The sequence below is a fragment of the Chrysemys picta genome, chromosome 24, assembly GCF_011386835.1.
Source record: "Chrysemys picta bellii isolate R12L10 chromosome 24, ASM1138683v2, whole genome shotgun sequence".
Taxonomy (NCBI): domain Eukaryota; kingdom Metazoa; phylum Chordata; order Testudines; family Emydidae; genus Chrysemys; species Chrysemys picta.
This window is the reverse complement of record NC_088814.1, coordinates 17,273,001-17,292,299: the sequence shown is the minus strand read 5'-3', so window position 1 is coordinate 17,292,299 and position 19,299 is coordinate 17,273,001. Positions and strand designations below refer to the sequence as shown.

At 52.4% G+C, this 19,299-nt stretch overlaps 1 protein-coding gene across 1 annotated transcript in view; it reads left to right on the top strand.

The window, feature by feature from the left end:
- The first annotated feature begins 5,490 nt into the window (after positions 1-5,490).
- Positions 5,491-19,299, top strand: part of ARHGAP27 (Rho GTPase activating protein 27) — an 84,537-nt gene continuing 70,728 nt past the window's right edge. Inside the window, exon 1 of the mRNA XM_008167589.4 lies at positions 5,491-7,312. The gene's annotated coding sequence lies outside the window, so the exon portion shown is untranslated. The remainder of the gene's footprint in view (positions 7,313-19,299) is intronic.

The window sequence follows — 19,299 nt, the reverse complement described above, 5'->3', positions numbered from 1 at the left end:
CCAGCTGAGCAGGTAGGAGGGGCTCAGTGTGGCAGGAAGGGGTCTGTGGTTATTCAGCAGGCAGAACTGTTCCTTCTGCTCCGTGGTGCAGCATGGCATGTGGGCAGTATGGGCCACCTTTGGGGCGAGACGGGAAATGGAGCACTCCGTTACCTGCATTCATTAAGGGTCCCATGACACTGTCTGTAAGAATTGACTCGTTAACCATCTTACCTGGGCAAAATGCCAGCAAAGGTCGTTGTATTCTGCCTAGCAATGGGGCCTGGCTTATTTCCTGGGTTAGGGGGGAAGCCAGTAGGGGGCACTGTGCCATGAGAATGGCAGGGCTGGATGGCTGGTAGGAGGCCTGGCAGATGGGTTGGAGATGCCCCCTTTCCACCAGGTGCCGGACCTCACCCTCTCCGTTTCCGGGCTAAAAAGCAGCAAGGGACGGGTGCCCAGCAGCAGAGTTTCTAGCAAGGAGCCAGGCGCCTGTGTGCAGACAGGCCGGCCAGCAAGCAGAAATGGGCATGGGGCATGAGGCTCTCTCCGTAACACCTCACTGGAGGTGGCGGCATGGGGCTTGCCGATCAGATGGGCGGGTTCGAATGCTCTCAGTTCGGGTGTGGTCATCACTGTGTATTTGAGTTACTCAGAGGAATGCACAGGGCTGTATATTGGCTGGGCATTTTATTAAAGCTCCTGTGAATCTAAATAATAAATCAGACCTGCAGGGGAGCCAGGCAGGGGGTAGAGGCAAGACAGAGCTCCTCCTTATTACCTCAGTGCACCCAGTTCAGTGTCGCAGGTGCTGGAGCCACTCCTCAATGGAGGTTATTTGTCACCCTAAGAGCTTTCACTGCCGGGGCATTTCCAAATATTCAGCCTAATTACATCATGTTATTCCTCTTACGAGCCCTTGTTCCACCCTGAGCAGCGCAAGTCTCCTGGGCGTTTATACCTTCGGTACTGGAGACTGCAGCAGGGCCGGCTCCAGACACCAGCCGACCAAACACGTGCTTGGGGCGACACCTTGTAAGGGGCGGCCAATCTTCAGGTGCCGGGCCGCGCTCGGGGTTTTTTTTTTTTTGGTTCGGCGGGGCGGCACTTGGGAAGGGGGTTGTTTCGGCGGTGTGGCGCTCAGGGGAGGAGGTTGTTTCGGCGGGGCGGGGCGGCGCTCGGGGGGGGTAGGTTGTTTCGGCGGGGCGGGGCGGCGCTCGGGGGAGGAGGTTGTTTCGGCAGGGCGGGGCGGCGCTCGGGGGGGGAGGTGGTTTCGGCGGGGCAGGGCAGCGCTCGGGGGGGAGGTTGTTTCGGCAGGGCGGGGCGGCGCTCGGGGGGGGAGGTTGTTTCGGCGGGGCAGGGCGGCGCTCGGGGGGGAGGTTGTTTCGGCGGGGCAGGGCGGCGCTCGGGGGGGGGAGGTTGTTTCGGCGGGGCAGGGCGGCGCTCGGGGGGGGGAGGTTGTTTCGGCGGGGCAGGGCGGCGCTCGGGGGGGGAGGTTGTTTCGGAGGGGCAGGGTGGCGCTCGGGGGGGAGGTTGTTTCGGAGGGGCGGGGCGGCGCTCGGGGGGGAGGTTGTTTCGGAGGGGCGGGGCGGCGCTCGGGGAGGGGAGGTTGTTTCGGAGGGGCGGGGCGGCGCTCGGGGGGGGGAGGTTGTTTCGAGGGGCGGGGCGGCGCTCGGGGGGGGGGAGGTTGTTTCGGCGGGGCGGGGCGGCGCTCGGGGGGGGGAGGTTGTTTCGAGGGGCGGGGCGGCGCTCGGGGGGGGAGGTTGTTTCGGAGGGGCGGGGCGGCGCTCGGGGGGGGAGGTTGTTTCGGAGGGGCGGGGCGGCGCTCGCGGGGGGAGGTTGTTTCGGAGGGGCGGGGCGGCGCTCGGGGGGAGGTTGTTTCGGAGGGGCGGGGCGGCGCTCGGGGGGGGAGGTTGTTTCGGAGGGGCGGGGCGGCGCTCGGGGGGGAGGTTGTTTCGGCGGGGCGGGGCGGCGCTCGGGGGGGGAGGTTGTTTCGGCGGGGCGGGGCGGCGCTCGGGGGGGGGAGGTTGTTTCGGAGGGGCGGGGCGGCGCTCGGGGGGGGAGGTTGTTTCGGAGGGGCGGGGCGGCGCTCGGGGGGGAGGTTGTTTCGGAGGGGCGGGGCGGCGCTCGGGGAGGGGAGGTTGTTTCGGAGGGGCGGGGCGGCGCTCGGGGGGGGGGAGGTTGTTTCGGCGGGGCGGGGCGGCGCTCGGGGGGGGGAGGTTGTTTCGGCGGGGCGGGGCGGCGCTCGGGGGGGGGAGGTTGTTTCGGCGGGGCGAAAAGTTAGAGCCGGCCCTGTTCCTTGCTCACCAAGTTGTGTGTGTGGAGCTCTTGTAGTTACTCATCCCCCTGGTCCTTGTCATGACGCTTTGCAGAGCGCCCTTCAGCTTGTCGAGATCTGGCTTAGCTGGTTTGCACAGCTCCGTGATGGGGCTGCTAGTCCGTACCCTCAAGGGAAGCCCTTGAGACATGGGACAGGTGGTGCAAGCAGTAGGCTCCATGCAGACAGATGCTGTGCAGAACTATGAGGCTATTGAGAAAGGGGATCTACAGGCCTAGGGGGCTGAGCCACGACGTGTTCCATGATGAGCTAGCCCTGACCTCTCCCTTGGGGGAGCCTGCCCTACTCCCAGGACCTTTTAGGGTTTGCAGCTAATGTGGGTGATTTCCCCACTCATGTTACCTGCCGAGACACGAAGTGCTAAACGTCTGGTACCATTGTTCCAGCCATTACTGCAGCAGAGCCCTGTCCTGTGAAATGTTCACAAGCAGAAGCTCTAGAAAGTGTCACTTTCTGGAACCATGCTGCATTGGCTGGTGGGGGTTCCATATTTAATGGCTCTCTTCCATCTCGAACTGCTGCAGCTACTTGGGCATTCCCGAGAGCCAGTGGGAAGCCCATAGGGATCAGATGCATTCCAGGGTGGTTAGATGCTTAGTCACAACGCACTGGAGTTTTCTGTTACTTTCCCTTCTGGGCCATGAGCTGTGGCCTAGTTCTTATAGGAACTGTTGTAACCTCTGGGCTTCTCAACATTCTGCCGCATGGGACATCTCTCTTCAGAGCCCCAAGCCCTCATCAGCTGTAGCTCAGCAAACTAGAGCTTCCTCTTTCATTTTTCAAGTGTGATCCTGCTGCTTCCCATCTGTAAATAGCAGGCCGGCTTCCAACTGCAGCGAGCAGGTTTTCCTCTCCTACCACCACTTCCCTGTACCTGTGATGAGATCCAAATTCTCTTCTGACCCATGATGCACAGAACAGAGGAGACTAGCATGACCGTCCTGTGGGTGCACCTGGCTCTGAACCAGACTGTAGAGTGACTCCATGTTTGCACTTTCTCTTACCAAGCTGTTTTTGACCCTCTGTGATGGGACCCCCAGGGTATAACCTGGAACTATGGGACCACCGTGTCCCCCTTAACTCTCCAGCCTGAGCTGTCTTCACAAAGCTATGCCAGTGACAACAGTAACCCCCTCCAGGCGCTGTGATCACTCAGCCATCAGCGTGGGAAGACCCACACTGAGCTAAATTGCATGAAGGCTCTGCAAGCCACTCACAAATTGTACAGAGAGAGGAACCAGCCAATCACCCCAGCCTTGCACCCCAGAACTATACCATCTTTCACGGCCCAAGACTCCCTTGGACAGCGCAAGCTCATCAATTAGTTTGCCACTACATTAAAGGGTAGTGGGTGTGCAGCAGCCCTTGTTCACCGCAGCTGAGATTCTCCAAGCACTTCCACCAAAACCGCACTGTTTTAGATAAAATATAACACAGATTTGTTAACTGCAGAAAGATGGATTTTAAGTGATTCTAAGGAACAGGCGCAGAGACCAAAGTTGGTTACATAGGAAATAAAAGTAAAAATGCAATCTAAATTCTACAGACTAAGGAAGGCTGGGTCTACACTGCGCTCTTTATCGCCGAGAGAGAGCTCTTCCAGTGACACAATAAAACCACCCCAACGAGGGTCTCCCGCCAACAAAGCACTGTCCATACCGGCGCTTTTTGTCATTAAAACGTTTGTCATTCGGTGTGTGTTTTTTTTCACACCCCAAGCAACAGAAGTTTTAACAACAAAATGTGCCAATATAGACCTGGCTTAAGGTTTGAATTGAGCAATTTCTCACCCTAATAGATGTTACCGGCAGCTTACCGTTCTTATACACAGGCTGGATTCCCTTTCAGCCTGAGATCAATCTCCCAGTTCAGTCTTTGGCCTTGGCTACACTGGCGCTTACAGCGCTGCAACTTGCTGCGCTCAGGGGTGTGAAAACACCCCCCCCCCCGAGCGCAGCGCTGTACAGCGCCAGTGTACTCAGCGCCTCTAGCACTGCACGCTCGCTCGCCGTGCTGCAAGCTGTTCCCCTCGGAGAGGTGGAGTACAGAGAGCTCTCCCAGCGCTGCCGGCGCGACTACACTCCCCAAGTGTAGCCAAGGCCTTTGTCTTCCAGACAATCTTCCAGGTGTTGAGAAGGGGAGGAGAGAGGCCAAGTGGTGATGTCCATGTTCACTAATACTTTCTCTCCAGCTAGAAAGATCCTTGCTGTGACATGTTAGGCTGCCCACGTGCTCTTTGAGGAGTCTCTGGGAGAGTGGATTGTTCTTAATGGGCCATCAACGCCTGTCTGGCCAATGTTAGTTGCTCCTTTGATGCCACTGAAAGGCCAGTTGTGGGTGTCTCCCACCCTTAGTAATACACATCTAGGAAAACTTCCTAACTTCAGATATGACAGTAACACACGTAATCCAACAGAATCATAACACTCAACAGATCATGACTTCTCAAATGGTACCTCACAAGGCATACTTTGTACAAAACACATCATAATCCTATCACAGTGGTGACTCGGGGGGTCCAAGGTGCTATTTGAGGTACAGAGCACCACATCCTCCCCTTGGCACCTATAATAACAGCTCCCTCCTGCCTGCAATGGTCTCCTGCCAGAGGGCTATTTTCTTCTGCAGAGTTTGAGGTTACCGGGATTCTGTTCAGTCAGCTTTAAAAATCACCACAGGAAGTCTCCTGCTCTTTGTGCTCCTGCATATCTCTGAGCGCTGCGCTGGTTGTATTCGCTCAGGGATCAGCGCACAGGGATGTAATGAGAGACTTCACAAATCCAGGTGAGAAAATAAAGGCTGATTTGAGTTGGCTGACAAGGGAAATAACTTTCCACCAATTTGTTTTTAAATTTGTTTTTGGAAAAAAAATCTCGCATCGGGACAACTTTCTTGCGGGAAGGAATGCCCTGTCCTTCGTGGCTGCCCTGCTAGAACTCCGCACTCTGCTGCCCTGTGGGGCACGTGGAGCCAGCTGCCAGGGGAGTAGAGAGTGGGGGGGGGGGAGGTTAGCTGTCAGCTTAGAAGTCCTAGGAGCCATAGGCTGGAGGGGGCAACTTGGGGAGCCTGCCCCACTAATGAACTTGTCAGTGAGTGGGACAGCAGAGCTGGTGTGGAACTGGTGCCCGGCTGGGTGATTCCTGCGCGTGCACCCTCGTCCCTGAAGGGTGACCAGATGTCCCGATTTTATAGGGACAGTCCCGATTTTTGGGTCTTTTTCTTATATAGGCTCCTATTACCCCCCACTCCCGTCCTGATTTTTCACATTTGCTGTCTGGTCACCCTAGGTCCCTGCTGGCTCAGGACCCCCTTGTTCAAATGGCTTCGTGTTCCTCCTCGCCCAGGGGTTGGGTCCTCAGTGCACCAGGGCAGCAGCCGTGGGTTGGGGGGTGGCCGTAGAGGCCTCGTGGAACAGGGAAGGGATGGTTCCTGGCTCCTCTCTACCTGCACGTGGCTCTGGGGACGCTGCCCCTGGGTCTCGGGTTAAGTGCTGGGCACCAAGACTGGGACGGAGCAATGGAAGGGAATGCTGAGGCTGGAGGGATAGGCCTGCTTGGAGCCTGCTGCTCCGGAGCGAACTCCCACCTCCCTGCTACAGGCTTCCTGCAGCCGGAACCTCTCTTCCCACTGGAATGAAGGTGCTTCCTCTGCTCCTCCCCACGGCTGTTTCTTGGTTCCTCTACTGGCCCGTAAAGGGGCTCAGCTCGGGCAAAGCAAACTTAAACCCTTGTTTTCAAACACCACTGGAAGCAGCCCAGCCTCCCCGTGCAGCGTTTGCAGCCCAGTCCCTGCAGCATCCATCCTGCCTGGTGTGAGAGCTGGCCCGGTTCCTTGTTGCTCACATGGAGCGGAGGGCAAAGGCGGAAAAACAGCATGAACAGTGCAGAGCGAACTGGACTTTCAGGTGGATCTGAGGTCAGCCAGTGCTGGTGTCTGTGGGAACTAGGGGGTGCTGGAGCAGACAGCGAGGGGCCTGCTGGACTGAATTCAGGCAAGCACCTTACTGGGAAGTTGGGGGCTGAGCCTTGCTGTCTAAATCAAACGAGACAAATCCAGCCAATGAGGCATTCTGCTGTCCTTCCCTGGCCCTGCCCCCATCCCGTGGGGTGGGGCTTCCTGCACATTACAGCCCCTGATCCTGGAGGTGGGAAGAGAGAAAATGGCACCAACTCCCCCCCTCCCAGTTAAGCCCTGCACAAATCCTGGAGATATGGGACACAACTTGCTCCCCGGGCGAACTCCTTCCCTTCCTGACCTGCTCACCCCAGCCCCTGCCCCAGGAGAAGGGAGAAGCTGCCAGATGCCCACCACATGCCAGGAGGGGAAGCAGGAAGGGAAATTCTGGGAGTGGCTGTCCATTGCTGCAAAGGGCTTTTGTTTTCTCCGAGTTACCAGCGGTAAATGTATTGCACGCAGGAGGATCAGAGCCATTTTCCCTGTAGTCTGGTGCTGTCCTCAGACCTCATTTCTAATGTGGCGTAATCACGTCCAGTTGTGTCGGAAGCTGGAGAAAAACTTGTGCTCCTTAGCAGACAAGGGTCTGATGGGATGCAAAGGAAACCAGCTCTCTTGGGGCTGGCCACTTTCAGTCTCCTAAGGAAGATCCAGCGCTGAGACGGGACAGGCACGCAGTGTGGTTACAGGAAGAATTTTCTTCACTGCTGTCATCTCCCCGTTCTAACCTACAGATCCTCTTGATGTGAGGAAGTTGGTGAGAATCTCGGTTCTGTGAATTCGCTCTCTGTATTGTTCAACAGGAAACGAGGGAGCGAGCAGAAGGCAAGTTGAGACCAGCTTTAGTCACCAACACGCGCAGTCAGAAACAGGTTCCCTGGGCCGCTCCTGCCGCGGCAGGCATAGGGGCCGCGGCAAGCTGCTCTCCAGCAGTCGGCAAAGCTGGCACCAGAGTGCCACGGAAATACAGCAAATGGAAACTGGTGCGACACCACCGTAGTGACCATGCTGGAGAGGCACTAGCAAGATGTGAGCCTGCAGGTAAATGCACCGGGCATTTCTGAGCGGGGCTGAGTGATGAACAGCCGGGTCGCTGGCTGACTCTCGGAAAGTTGTCGGGGTGGGATGCTCTTTGCCAGAGCCTTAGTTTCCCTCATGCTGTTGAAAGAGACTGCGAAGTCAGCAAGGGAGTGTAATCTCCAGGGCAGCTGGCGGGGATCAATAGCTGTTGGTGGAATTGAGCCCATAGGGGGGGGTGTGCTTGTCTCAGCTGGAGACCTGGCGATTGGTTTCTCTTTCACCCTGCAGCTCCCATGAGAGAGTTTGACACACAGGAGCCAAATGAAATCTGAGGGTTTTCCAGGTCAGTGGTCATAAGCCACTGTATAATTACAGAATTGCAGAGCGGCCAATGCTAAACATTTCACCCCGGTTAGCAATCCAGACGGCTTCACGGAGAATAGTCTGACTTTACAATGGGGCATGCGCTTGAGTCTATTCAGTGTTACCATGTTTGGGTGTATTTAATGTTGGGCTGTACCTGGAGCTGAGACATGCGAGTGAATGGCAGGTGCTGTAGCAAATTGGTTTGGAGGCTGTGCTGCTGGGGGCTCTTGACTTGATCCTAGGATTTTTAAAGGGTTGATGCTTGTGCTCAGCTCCCCAACCATCAGGGCAATTAATGAGAGGCCTCCCTGTTGGGCTGGCCTGGGAGCTTCACATCAGCCACCAGGAGCAGGGTTTCCAAGGCTCCAAGTGTGAGGCTGACATGGCCCCTCCTTGAGGCCTTTCTGAAAATCCCAGACCCATCAGGAGACGTTTCCTGCTTTGGGGAAGGGCTTTTTGAAGGATGTTCTCCCCAGTCCCCTGGGCTCACTGCACTGGGTCCTGCGTGGTGTCAGAGCAGCCAGCAGGCTGGGGGGGGAGGCACAGGGGGTGCGGATTTGGAGCCAGCCCCTGCTTCTGCTGAGCTCCAGACAGCACTCCCTCCCAGTGATGGCAGCAGTGCAGGATTGTGTGCTGGAGCTGAGCTTCTGTGGACGGACAAACAGGCTCGCTGCCAGGGGAGCAGGGGGATGTTCTCCGGCCTAACTTGTGGTGGAGCTCCAACGAGATGATCTAATGGTCCCTCCTGTCCCACTTCTTGGATCCACATTCAGCGGGGCTCTGTTTGGTCCAAGCAGCCCCGTGCCTGGAGCATGCCGTGGCACCATCTCCTGCGGTAGCTGGTAAAAGGGAGAACGCGGGGGGAGTGGAGTAAAGGCAGCCCATCCTGAAGCGTCACGTCGCGTCTTTTGTGCATGTCTTATTGTTCTCCGCGTTGGAAGGAGACGCTAGCCTGGGCCCTGCTTGCCTGTCTGCCATTCCCGGGCTCCCCAAGGCAGAGAGACAACTAGAGACTAGGTTGCCTTGGAAAACCGTCTCACAGACACTGTGTGTCTAGCACAAACACTGCCAGGCTGGGTCAGACCTGAGGTGCCTCCTGCTCAGTGTCCTGTCTCTGACAGGGGCCAGCACCAGACACTGCAGAGGAAGGTGCAAGAACCCTGTAGTAGCAGATGGGGGGATAATCTGCCCTCTCATCGAATATCAGAGTTGGAAGGGACCTCAGGCGGTATCTAGTCCAATCAGGACCAATCCCCAACTAAATCATCCATGAGTTCTCCTGGGCTCTGATAGTCAGAGATTGCATCTGAGTTTAAACCAGGAGATTTAATACACCTCCCCAAATGTTAGATAGCATTAACTATTCTAACTCTGCATATTCTTGTATGCAATCTCTTTTAATCTTGTTAAGCCTTTGGCCTGAACATCTTCCTGTGGGCAGTGAGTTCCACAGTCTAATTACCTGTTGAGCATAAAAGATATTTCCTTTGATAGGGTTTGAATTTTAATGGCATTTATTGTCCTCTTGCTCTCGTTTTTATGAGACAGGGAGAACGGGATGCTCCAATCTCCCTTCTCTACCAGTCATTATGTACAGACTTTTATCATGTCCCCTCTTATTTGTCTCCTTTCTAACAACCCTAATTGTTTCAGTCTCTCTGCACAGGAGTTTTCCCAGGTACTTGATAATTCTCTGAGCCCCTCCAGGTCTGCAATACCCCTTGTGAGATGGGCTGACCTGTACAGCTCACCGCGTCCAGGCTCCCCAGTGAGCCATATCAAGCCATTAGGCTATTCCTTGTGTTATTCTCCATCCCATGGCTGATTCGGCTGTACATCTGGCTGGGTTTCCTGGCAGCAGTCGAGAAGAACACGTAGCTTTATTGTGACTTGGCTCCTGCAGGGGGATGAAATGCTGTTTTCCTGTCATTATATTATTGCCTCAGTCAGGATCCGGGCCCCACTGTGCTAGGTGCTGGCCGAACGTGGCAGAAGGCTGGGCTCTTTTCTGACCCACTAATTCAAAGAACACAGCTCTCGCCGCCAGTTTGATTCATTGCCTGATTTACACTGCTGCCGCCTCTCCCTCTCCTCCTAGCGATGCCAGAGGCGCATGCTGACAGTTCTGCAGCATACCGGGACCTTCTGGCACCAACCCAGCCCAGGATGGGGGACAGGAAAAGGTCACTGAGCACATTTCCCCATGCCCAGCTCCAGCTGCACCAAACAGCTGGGCTCAGCAGGGACCAAACCTGTAGGTTCTGAGTACCCACCACACATAGCTCTAGAATCATAGAATATCAGGGTTGGAAGGGACCTCAGGAGGTATCTAGTCCAACCCCCTGCTCAAAGCAAGACCAATCCCCAGACAGATTTTTTGCCCCAGATCCTTAAATGGCCCCCTGTCAGGGTTTCCTCCCCACTCTGAACTTTGGGGTACAGATGTGGGGACCTGCATGAAAAGCCCCATAAGCTTATTTTTACCAGTTTAGGTTTAAAACTTCCCCAAGGCACACATTCCTTCCATGACCTTGGTATTTCTGCACCACCAAGTGATTTAAACAAACATTTAGGGAGGGCCACTTGGAGCCCCTACCTCCCCCGAAATATCCCCCCAAACCCCTACACCCCCTTTCCTGGGGAGGCTTGAGAATAATATCCTCACCAATTGGTTACAAAATGAGCACAGATTAAACCCCCTGAATCTTTAGGACACTGAAAAACAATTCGGTTCTTAAAAGAAGTTTATTAAAACAATTACCTTTGTAAAATTAGGATGGAAGATAACTTTACAGGGTAACAAAAAGATTTAAAACACAGAGGATTTTCCCTCTAGGCAAAACTTTAAAGTTACAAAAACAGGGATAAACCTCCCTCTTAGCACAGGGAAATTTACAAGCTACAACAAAAGATAATTTAACGCATTTTTTTGCTATTACTTACTATTTTTGTCATATTAGATGCTTGTTCAGATATGGCTTAGGGAGATGTATTTTCCCGGCCCTTGTTCCCTGCTGACCCGGAGAGAACAAAGGAACCCAAAACAAAAACCTTCCCCCACAGATTTAAAAGTATCTTCTCCCCTTATTGGTCCTTTTGGTCAGGTGCCAACCAGGTTATCTGAGCTTCTTAACTCTTTACAGGGTAAGGAGGGATTATCCCTTTACAAGGTAAAGAGGGATTTTATGCTACCCTTAGCTGTATGTTTATGACACGCCCCCCAAATCAAAGACGGTGCTGGACAGCCTGCTCCACACTGGCTGTGATTTCTTCCTGGAGCTCTAGGAGAAAACAGAATTAATAAGACACATGCACCTCTAGATATACTACTGATTATATAAAACCTAATAATATTTTTTACATTTTAAGGACGATTTTAACCAGTTGATTCTGGGAAACTTTCACGGGAGAGTGCATCAGCCACTTTATTAGAAGCTCCTGAAATGTGTTGTATTTCAAAATGAAAATCTTGGAGAGCTAAACTCCACCGAAGAAGTTTTTTGTTATTGTTTTTGACGGTATGAAGCCACTTTAGCGCAGCATGGTCGGTTTGCAGGTGGAAACGCCGTCCCCAAACATATGGGCATAGCTTCTTCAAAGCGTACACAATGGCATAACATTCCTTTTCGCTGATTGACCAGTGGCATTTTCTCTCAGACAGTTTTTTGCTGAGAAACACGACAAGATGGAATTTTTGATCCGGTCCTTCCTGCATTAAAACTGCTCCAACACCACGCTTGGACGCATTTGTGGTTACTAGGAACGGTTTGTCAAAGTCTGGGGCCCTTAGCACAGGGTCAGACATGAGTGTTGCTTTGAGCTGGTTAAAGGCCTTTTCACACTCTTCAGTTTACTGAACTGCATTTGGCTGTTTCTTTTTGGTTAGGTCTGTTAGTGGGGCGGCGATTTGGCTGTGGTGTGGTACAAATCGCCTGTAATATCCGGCCAAGCCTAAGAAGGATTGGACCTTTTTTTTTGACACTGGGACAGGCCACTTTTGGATTGCATCCACTTTGGCCTGTAGGGGGTTGATAGTTCCTTGACCCACCTGGTGTCCAAGGTAAGTCACTCTGTTTAGGCCTATTTGACACTTTTTAGCCTTAACAGTTAGTTCTGCCTTTCTTATGCGCTCAAAGACTTTTTGCAGATGCTTCAGATGTTTTGCCCATGAATTAGAAAAGATGGCCACATCATCAAGGTAGGCCACTGCAGATTTTCCCAATTCCACTAGGAGACTATCTACAAGTTTTTGGAAAGTGGCGGGTGCATTTTGCAGCCCGAAAGGGAGTACATTAAATTCATACCGCCCTACATGGGTGATGAAGGCTGATCTTTCCTTGGCGGATTCATCCATTGGTACTTGCCAGTACCCCTTCATTAAGTTTAAGGTAGAGGTGAACTGGGCACGTCCCAGTTTCTCCAATAGCTCATTTGTGCATGGTATTGGATAGTTGTTTTGGGTGAGTTACAGCATGTAGCTTATGGTAGTCCACGCAAAAGCGTATCTCCCCATCTGGATTGGGAACTAAAACCACTGGAGATGTCCATGCACTGTTAAAGGGGCGGATTACACCCATTTGTAGCATGTCCTGGATTTCCCATTTTATAGCAGTTTTGGCTTGAGAAAACACCCGGTAAGGTTGGGCTCTAATTGGACGAGCATTACCTGTGTCAATGGAGTGATATGCCCATTCGGTTCATCCTGGGGTGGCTGAGAACATTGGCGCGAAGCTAGTGCACAGCTTTTTGATCTGCTGTTGCTGCATACGTCCAAGGGTCATGGAGAGGTTCACCTCTTCCACACCACCGTTACTTTTCCCTTCATAGTAGACACCTTCAGGCCACTCAGCGTCATCTCCTCCCTGGGCTGTAAACTGACAAACCTTGAATTCTCTGGAATAAAAGGGCTTTAGAGAATGAACATGGTACACCTTAGGCTTTAGGTTTGAGGTGGGGGATGCTATGAGATAGTTAACAGCTTCCAGGTGCTCTTGGACTGTGAATGGCCCTTTTCTCGACGCTTCCATCTTATGGGCCTGGAGCGCCTTCAAGATCATGACTTGGTCCCCTACTCTGAAGGAATGCTCTCTGGCATGTTTCTCATATCAGGCTTTTTGCTCTTCCTGAATATCTTTTAATTTTTTTCTAGCAAGGGCTAAAGAGTTTTGTAGGGTGTTTTGTAGGTTGCTTACAAAGTCTACAATGTTAGTTCCTCGAGAAGGCGTAAACCCCTCCCATTGCTGCTTCTCCAACTGTAATGGCCCCTTAACCTTGTGGCCATACACAAGTTTAAATGGTGAAAACCCTAAACTGGGATGTACAGCTCTGTAGGCAAAGAGCAACTGCTGCAACACTAGGTCCCAATCATTGGAGTGCTCATTTACCAATTTACGTATCATGGCCCCCAAAGTCTCATTAAACTTCTCCACTAGGCCATTTGTTTGATGGTGGTAAGGGGTGGCAACCACGTGGTTCACCCCATGAGCTTCCCACAGGCTTTTCATGGTCCCTGACAGGAAATTAGTTCCTGAATCTGTAAGGATGTCAGAGGGCCAACCTACCCTGGCAAAAATATCTGTTAATGCCTGGCACACGCTTTGAGCCCTGGTGTTGCTTAGAGCTACTGCTTCTGGCCATCGGGTGGCAAAATCCATGAAAGTCAGTATGTACTGCTTTCCTCTGGGTGTCTGTTTTGGAAAAGGACCCAGAATATCCACAGCTACTCGCTGAAATGGAACCTCAATTATGGGGAGTGGCTGGAGAGGGACTTTGACCTAGTCTTGGGGTTTTCCCAATTTTTGGCACACCTCACAAGACTGGACATAGGTAGAAACATCTTTGCCCATTCCCTCCCAGTGGAATGACTTCCCCAAACGGTTTTTGGTCCTGTTCACCCTAGCATGGCCACTAGAATGATCGTGGACTAAGCTTAAGAGCTTTACCCGGTACTTAGTTGGAACTACCAACTGTCTTTGAGGATGCCAGTCTTCCTGGTGTTTACCAGAAAGTTTTCTTGTATAAAAGTTCTCTTTTTACAACAAACTGGGATCGGTTAGAAGAGCTGAGAGGCGGTGGGTTGCTCTGTGTTGCCGTCCACGCTCCCTGGAGGCTGTCATCTGCTTCCTGCTCGGCCTGGAACTGTTCCCTTGATGCTGGAGACATCAGTTCCTCCTTGGACAGTGGACTTGGGCTTGGTCCCTCTGGAAGTGATGTAGATGAAGGGGCTGTTTCCGTTGACTGTGAACCGCTCTCCGCTGGCGCACTAGGTTGTATTTCAGGCTCCTGCTGAGCCTCTTGCGTAGGTTTATCTGCTTCTGCCAGTTCAGCCTCGCTGGTGCCCTCTGGCGTTGGGTTTGCAGACGGGGTTGCAAGTGCAGGATTCAGTGCTGGCAAAGGTTCTGGTGCTGGTTGCTCCGCCAGTTCCAGTTTTGGGACTGGCTCTGTCTGGGTCTCTGCAACTGGATCCACTACTGCTGCCGTAGACATTGGCATGGGGTCCGATTCCATCACCTCAGTCTGGGTCTCTAGTAACACAGACTGGGCCCTTGTAGAAGGTGCAGGAATGGAGCTAGGTGTGAAGGTTTGCTTAGCCTGGCTGCGGGTGACCATTCCCACCCTCTTGGCTAGCTTCACATGGTTGGCCAAATCTTCCCCCAGCGGCATGGGAATGGGATAATCATCATAGACTGCATAAGTCCACATTCCTGACCAGCCCTTGTACTGGACAGGCAACTTGGCTGTAGGCAAGTTTAGAGAGTTTGACATGAAGGGTTGACTCGTGACCTGGTGGGTTGATGAATTTGGGGTCCACTAAGGATTGATGGATAGCTGACACCAGTGCTCCAGTGTTTCTCCACGCAATAACCTTCTTCCCGCACACACTTACGGTTTCTCTTTGCCCTGAGGGTATCTGGGAGGCATCTGGGCCTGGGGACCTTTGGTGTGATTCCAGTGTAATGAACTGCAATCTGTTGGGGTTCTTGGGGCAGTTGGCCTTTACATGCCTCAGCTCATTACATTTAAAACATAACCCAGCTCACTGGGGCGAGATGGGTTGCTGGAGACTGGTGTGGTGGGACGATAAGGGGTTTTGGGTTTCCCTTGGGATGTAGGTGGGGCCTTGGGCTGACCCCAGTGGTAGGGTTTTGTTTCGGATTGCCCCTTCTGATATTCCCTCCAACTGCTACTAGTTTTTTTCTTTTCTGCCACTTTCACCCATTTGGTTTCGATCTCCCTCTCCTTGATTACAGTTGTGGGCTTCCCATCTAGAATATACCTTTCTATTTCCTCAGGAACACCCTTTAAGAACTGCTCCATTTGCATTAGGAAGGACAGATTTTCCAGAGATTTAACACTTGCTCCTGATATTCAGGCATCACAATTTTTTACAATGTGGTATGCGTGTCGGGAAAATGCCATGTCTGGTTTCCACTTCAGGGCTCTGAACCGCCAACAAGCATGCTCGGGTGTTAGCCCCATTCTGATTCTGGCCTTGTCTTTAAAAAGTTCGTAGCTGTTCATGTGTTCCTTAGGCATTGCAGCTGCCACCTCTGCTAAGGGTTCACTGAGCTGCAGCCTCAGCTCCACCATATACTGGTCTGTAGAGGTGCTGTACCCAAGGCAGGCTCTTTCTGAAATTTTTAAGAAGGCCTCTGTTTCATCGCCTATCTTGTAGGTGGGGAATTTTTTGGAATGGGGAGTGGCACCGGGAGAAGGATTGTTAGAGTTATCTGGTAGACCCAGCTTAGCCCTTTCCAGATCTAAGCGCGTCAGCTCTAACTCCATATCCAAGCGTTTCGTCTTTGCCTCTGCCTCCAAGCATTTTGCTTGTTTTCTCTCCTCTGCGTCCAACTCCAAACGCTTTAAGGCCATCTGTCTTTCATGTTCTTTTTGTTTTTCTTCACCTTCAAATCTGGCTAATTCCAGTTTTTTCTGGACATCACTTTCTGTTATCCTAGCCTTTCTGCACTTAGCCTAGTTTAACCCGAGAACTAAAAAGAAAAAAAAACAACAACAACAAAAAAACAGCTTGCGAATTCCCTTGCAGGACTTAACTACTCTGCCCTGAGGCAGAGAAAAAAACTTCAGGTGCTTTCAGCTTAAAAAAAAAAAGTCCTTTTAGGAAAAAACCTCCCTGGCTTTTAAGCAGCCAAAAGAGAAAATGTTTTTAAACTCCTCAGGTCTGTGTTTCTGGTTCAAAATGATCCCCCTTTGCCACCATGTCAGGGTTCCCTCCCCACTCTGAACTTTGGGGTACAGATGTGAGGACCCACATGAAAAAACCTCCAAGCTTATTTTTATCAGTTTAGGTTTAAAAGTTCCCAAGGCACACATTCCTTCTATGCCCTTGGTATTGCTGCCACCACCAAGTGATTTAAACAAACATTCAGGGAGGGCCACTTGGAGCCCCCAAAATATCCCCCCAAACCTCTACACCCCCTTTCCTGGGGAGGCTTGAGAATAATATCCTCACCAATTGGTTACAAAGTGTGCACAGATTAAATCCCCTGGGTCTTTAGGACACTGAAAAACAATCAGGTTCTTAAAATAAGTTTATTTTTAAAAAAAGATAAAAGAATCACCTTTGTACAATCAGGATGGAAGATAACTTTACAGGGTAACAAAAAGATTTAAAACACAGAGGATTTCCCCTCTAGGCAAAACTTTAAAGTTACAAAAACAGGGATAAACCTCCCTCTTAGCACAGGGAAAATTCACAAGCTACAACAAAAGATAATCTAATGCATTTTCTTGCTATTACTTACTATTTTTGTAATATTAGATGCTTAGTTTAGATATGGCCTAGGGAGATGTATTTTCCCTGCCCTGGTTCCTCACTGACACGGAGAGAACAAAGGAACCCAAAACAAAAACCTTCCCCCACAGATTTGAAAGTATCTTCTCCCCTTATTGGTCCTTTTGGTCAGGTGCCAACCAGGTTATCTGAGCTTCTTAACCCTTTACAGGTAAAGGAGGGATTAACCCTTTACAGGGTAAAGAGGGATTTTATGCTACCCTTAGCTGTATGTTTATGACACCCCCTCAAGGATTGAACTCACAACCCTGGGTTAGCTATCCCTGCCCCCGGGATGCAGGGGGAGCGCTGGCTTAAAGCGAAGGCACTTAGGGATGCCACCTTTTTACCACTGACATCTAGTTGTAGATGTCTCAGTTTTGGGGGACCCAGCATCAGACACTTCCAGGATGATGGGGGGGTGGGCCGAGCACCCCCAGGCCGGGCAGTGTTGAGAGCAACCCAGGGAGTCTCAAGTTGGTCTCCCAGGCACTGAGGCAACTTCTGGCCACTCCCCCAGGTCCTGTGTCAGGATTGGGCCCACATGCCCAGCTGAGTCACTGTAGCAGTTGAGGCCAGTCCCCAAGCCTGGCCCAGGCTCTGGGGAAAAGGTCACAATCTCTGTGCTCCTCCGATTCCTGGGGCCACCAGTCACGGACTGCCCCACTGTGGCTGTCTCCAACAACACTCCCCCCAGGCATGCCCTAGACCCATCCCTTTGCCGGCGTGAGGGAGCAGGAAAGGTTGGTGCAAGGCTGGGTCTGGCAGCTCTGTGCCATCTGGGATGCACCAAGCCTCATCTTGCGGCAGGGAGCTGCAGTGATTTGCTTCCCACAATGCCCCTTTCCCTGTGACGGTGAGCACACCAGGCACAGCTGTAAACTCCACTGCCCAGGGTTACAGAGCCTGGAGAGCACCTCCCCCGCTCTAAACCCCTGCTGCCTCTGGGGCGTGCACACCTAGCAGCTCCCCCTTGTTGTGTGCAACTGCCCAGCCGACCGTGCCGGCCCCAGGCACAAGATGCGCTCTGGCCTGGAGTAGGCAGGAGGTAATGGATCTCCTGGGCCTGTGGGGAGAAGAGGCTGTGCAGGCCCAGCTCTGAACCAGCCATGGAAACAGCTTGCCTGGCGGGGTGCAGAAGAAGGGGTATGGCAGGACCAACAGCAGTGCCACGTGGACGTAAAGGAACTTCGCCAGGGAGACCAGTGATAGATCTGGTGGTGCCCCCCAGTTCCGCTTTTACACCGAGCTCCATGCCATACAGGCAGAGACCCACCATGAACAGTGAGGAGGAGGGGGGAAGATGCGGCAAGCCAGGAACCCGTCTGAGACTCTGCCACAGACTTGCCAGTGCCTCCAGGCGAGTGTGAAGGAGCCTGATGCCGAGGAACATTGTGTGTGCATTTCTCCTGATGATGATTAAATGTAAAGATAGTGCCTAGCCCATCCTCACGCTAACAAGACACCGGTATCAACTTTTCCTTGTTCACTTGGACAAGAAGAGCTGGAGGTACAACAAACAGAGGTAGCGGGGACATCTGCTTTTCCCCTGTACAGCCAGGTGGTGGGGGGCATGCGGAGCAGGGGGGTTAGGGACACGGGGGTGTCCCTTGTATCCTCACCTGATAATCGCCCTGTTCTGTTCATTCCCTCTGGGGCACCTGGCACTGGCCGCTGTCGGAAGACGGGACACTGGGCTAGATGGACCTTTGGTCTGACCCAGTGTGGCCGCTCTTACATTATGTTCTCCTGAGAGAGCTCGATGAAGCTTCCACGGAGGTTTCTAGAATCATAGAATCATAGAATATCAGAGTTGGAAGGGACCTCAAGAGGTCATCTAGTCCAACCCCCTGCTCAAAGCAGGACCAATTCCCAGCTAAATCATCCCAGCCAGGGCTTTGTCAAGCCGGGCCTTAAAAACCTCCAAGGAAGGAGACTCCACCACCTCCCTAGGTAACGCATTCCAGTGTTTCACCACCCTCCTAGTGAAATAGTTTTTCCTGATATCCAACCTGGACTTCCCCCACCGCAACTTGAGACCATTGCTCCTTGTTCTGTCATCTGCCACCACTGAGAACAGCCGAGCTCCATCCTCTTTGGAACCCCCCTTCAGGTAGTTGAAGGCTGCTATCAAATCCCCCCTCATTCTTCTCTTCTGGAGACTAAACAATCCCAGTTCCCTCAGCCTCTCCTCATAAGTCATTTGCTCCAGACCCCTAATCATTTTTGTTGCCCTCCGCTGGACTCTTTCCAATTTTTCCACATCCTTCTTGTAGTGTGGGGCCCAAAACTGGACACAGTATTCCAGATGAGGCCTCACCAATGTCGAATAAAGGGGAACGATCACGTTCCTCGATCTGCTGGCAATGCCCCTACTTATACAGCCCAAAATGCCGTTAGCCTTCTTGGCAACAAGAGCACACTGTTGACTCATATCCAGCTTCTCGTCCACTGTGACCCCTAGGTCCTTTTCAGCAGAACTGCTACCTAGCCATTCGGTCCCTAGTCTGTAGCAGTGCATGGGATTCTTCCGTCCTAAGTGCAGGACTCTGCACTTGTCCTTGTTGAACCTCATCAGGTTTTTTTCGGCCCAATCCTCTAATTTGTCTAGGTCCCTCTGTATCCGATCCCTGCCCTCTAGTGTATCTACCACGCCTCCTAGTTTAGTGTCATCTGCAAACTTGCTGAGAGTGCAGTCCACACCATCCTCCAGATCATTAATAAAGATATTAAACAAAACCGGCCCCAGGACCCATTCTAGGGATGGCAGCCTTATTTCTTCCTCCACAGTAGGACACTTTCCCATGCCACTCTGCAGCAAGTTCGGCTGGCACCATTGCAGTGCACA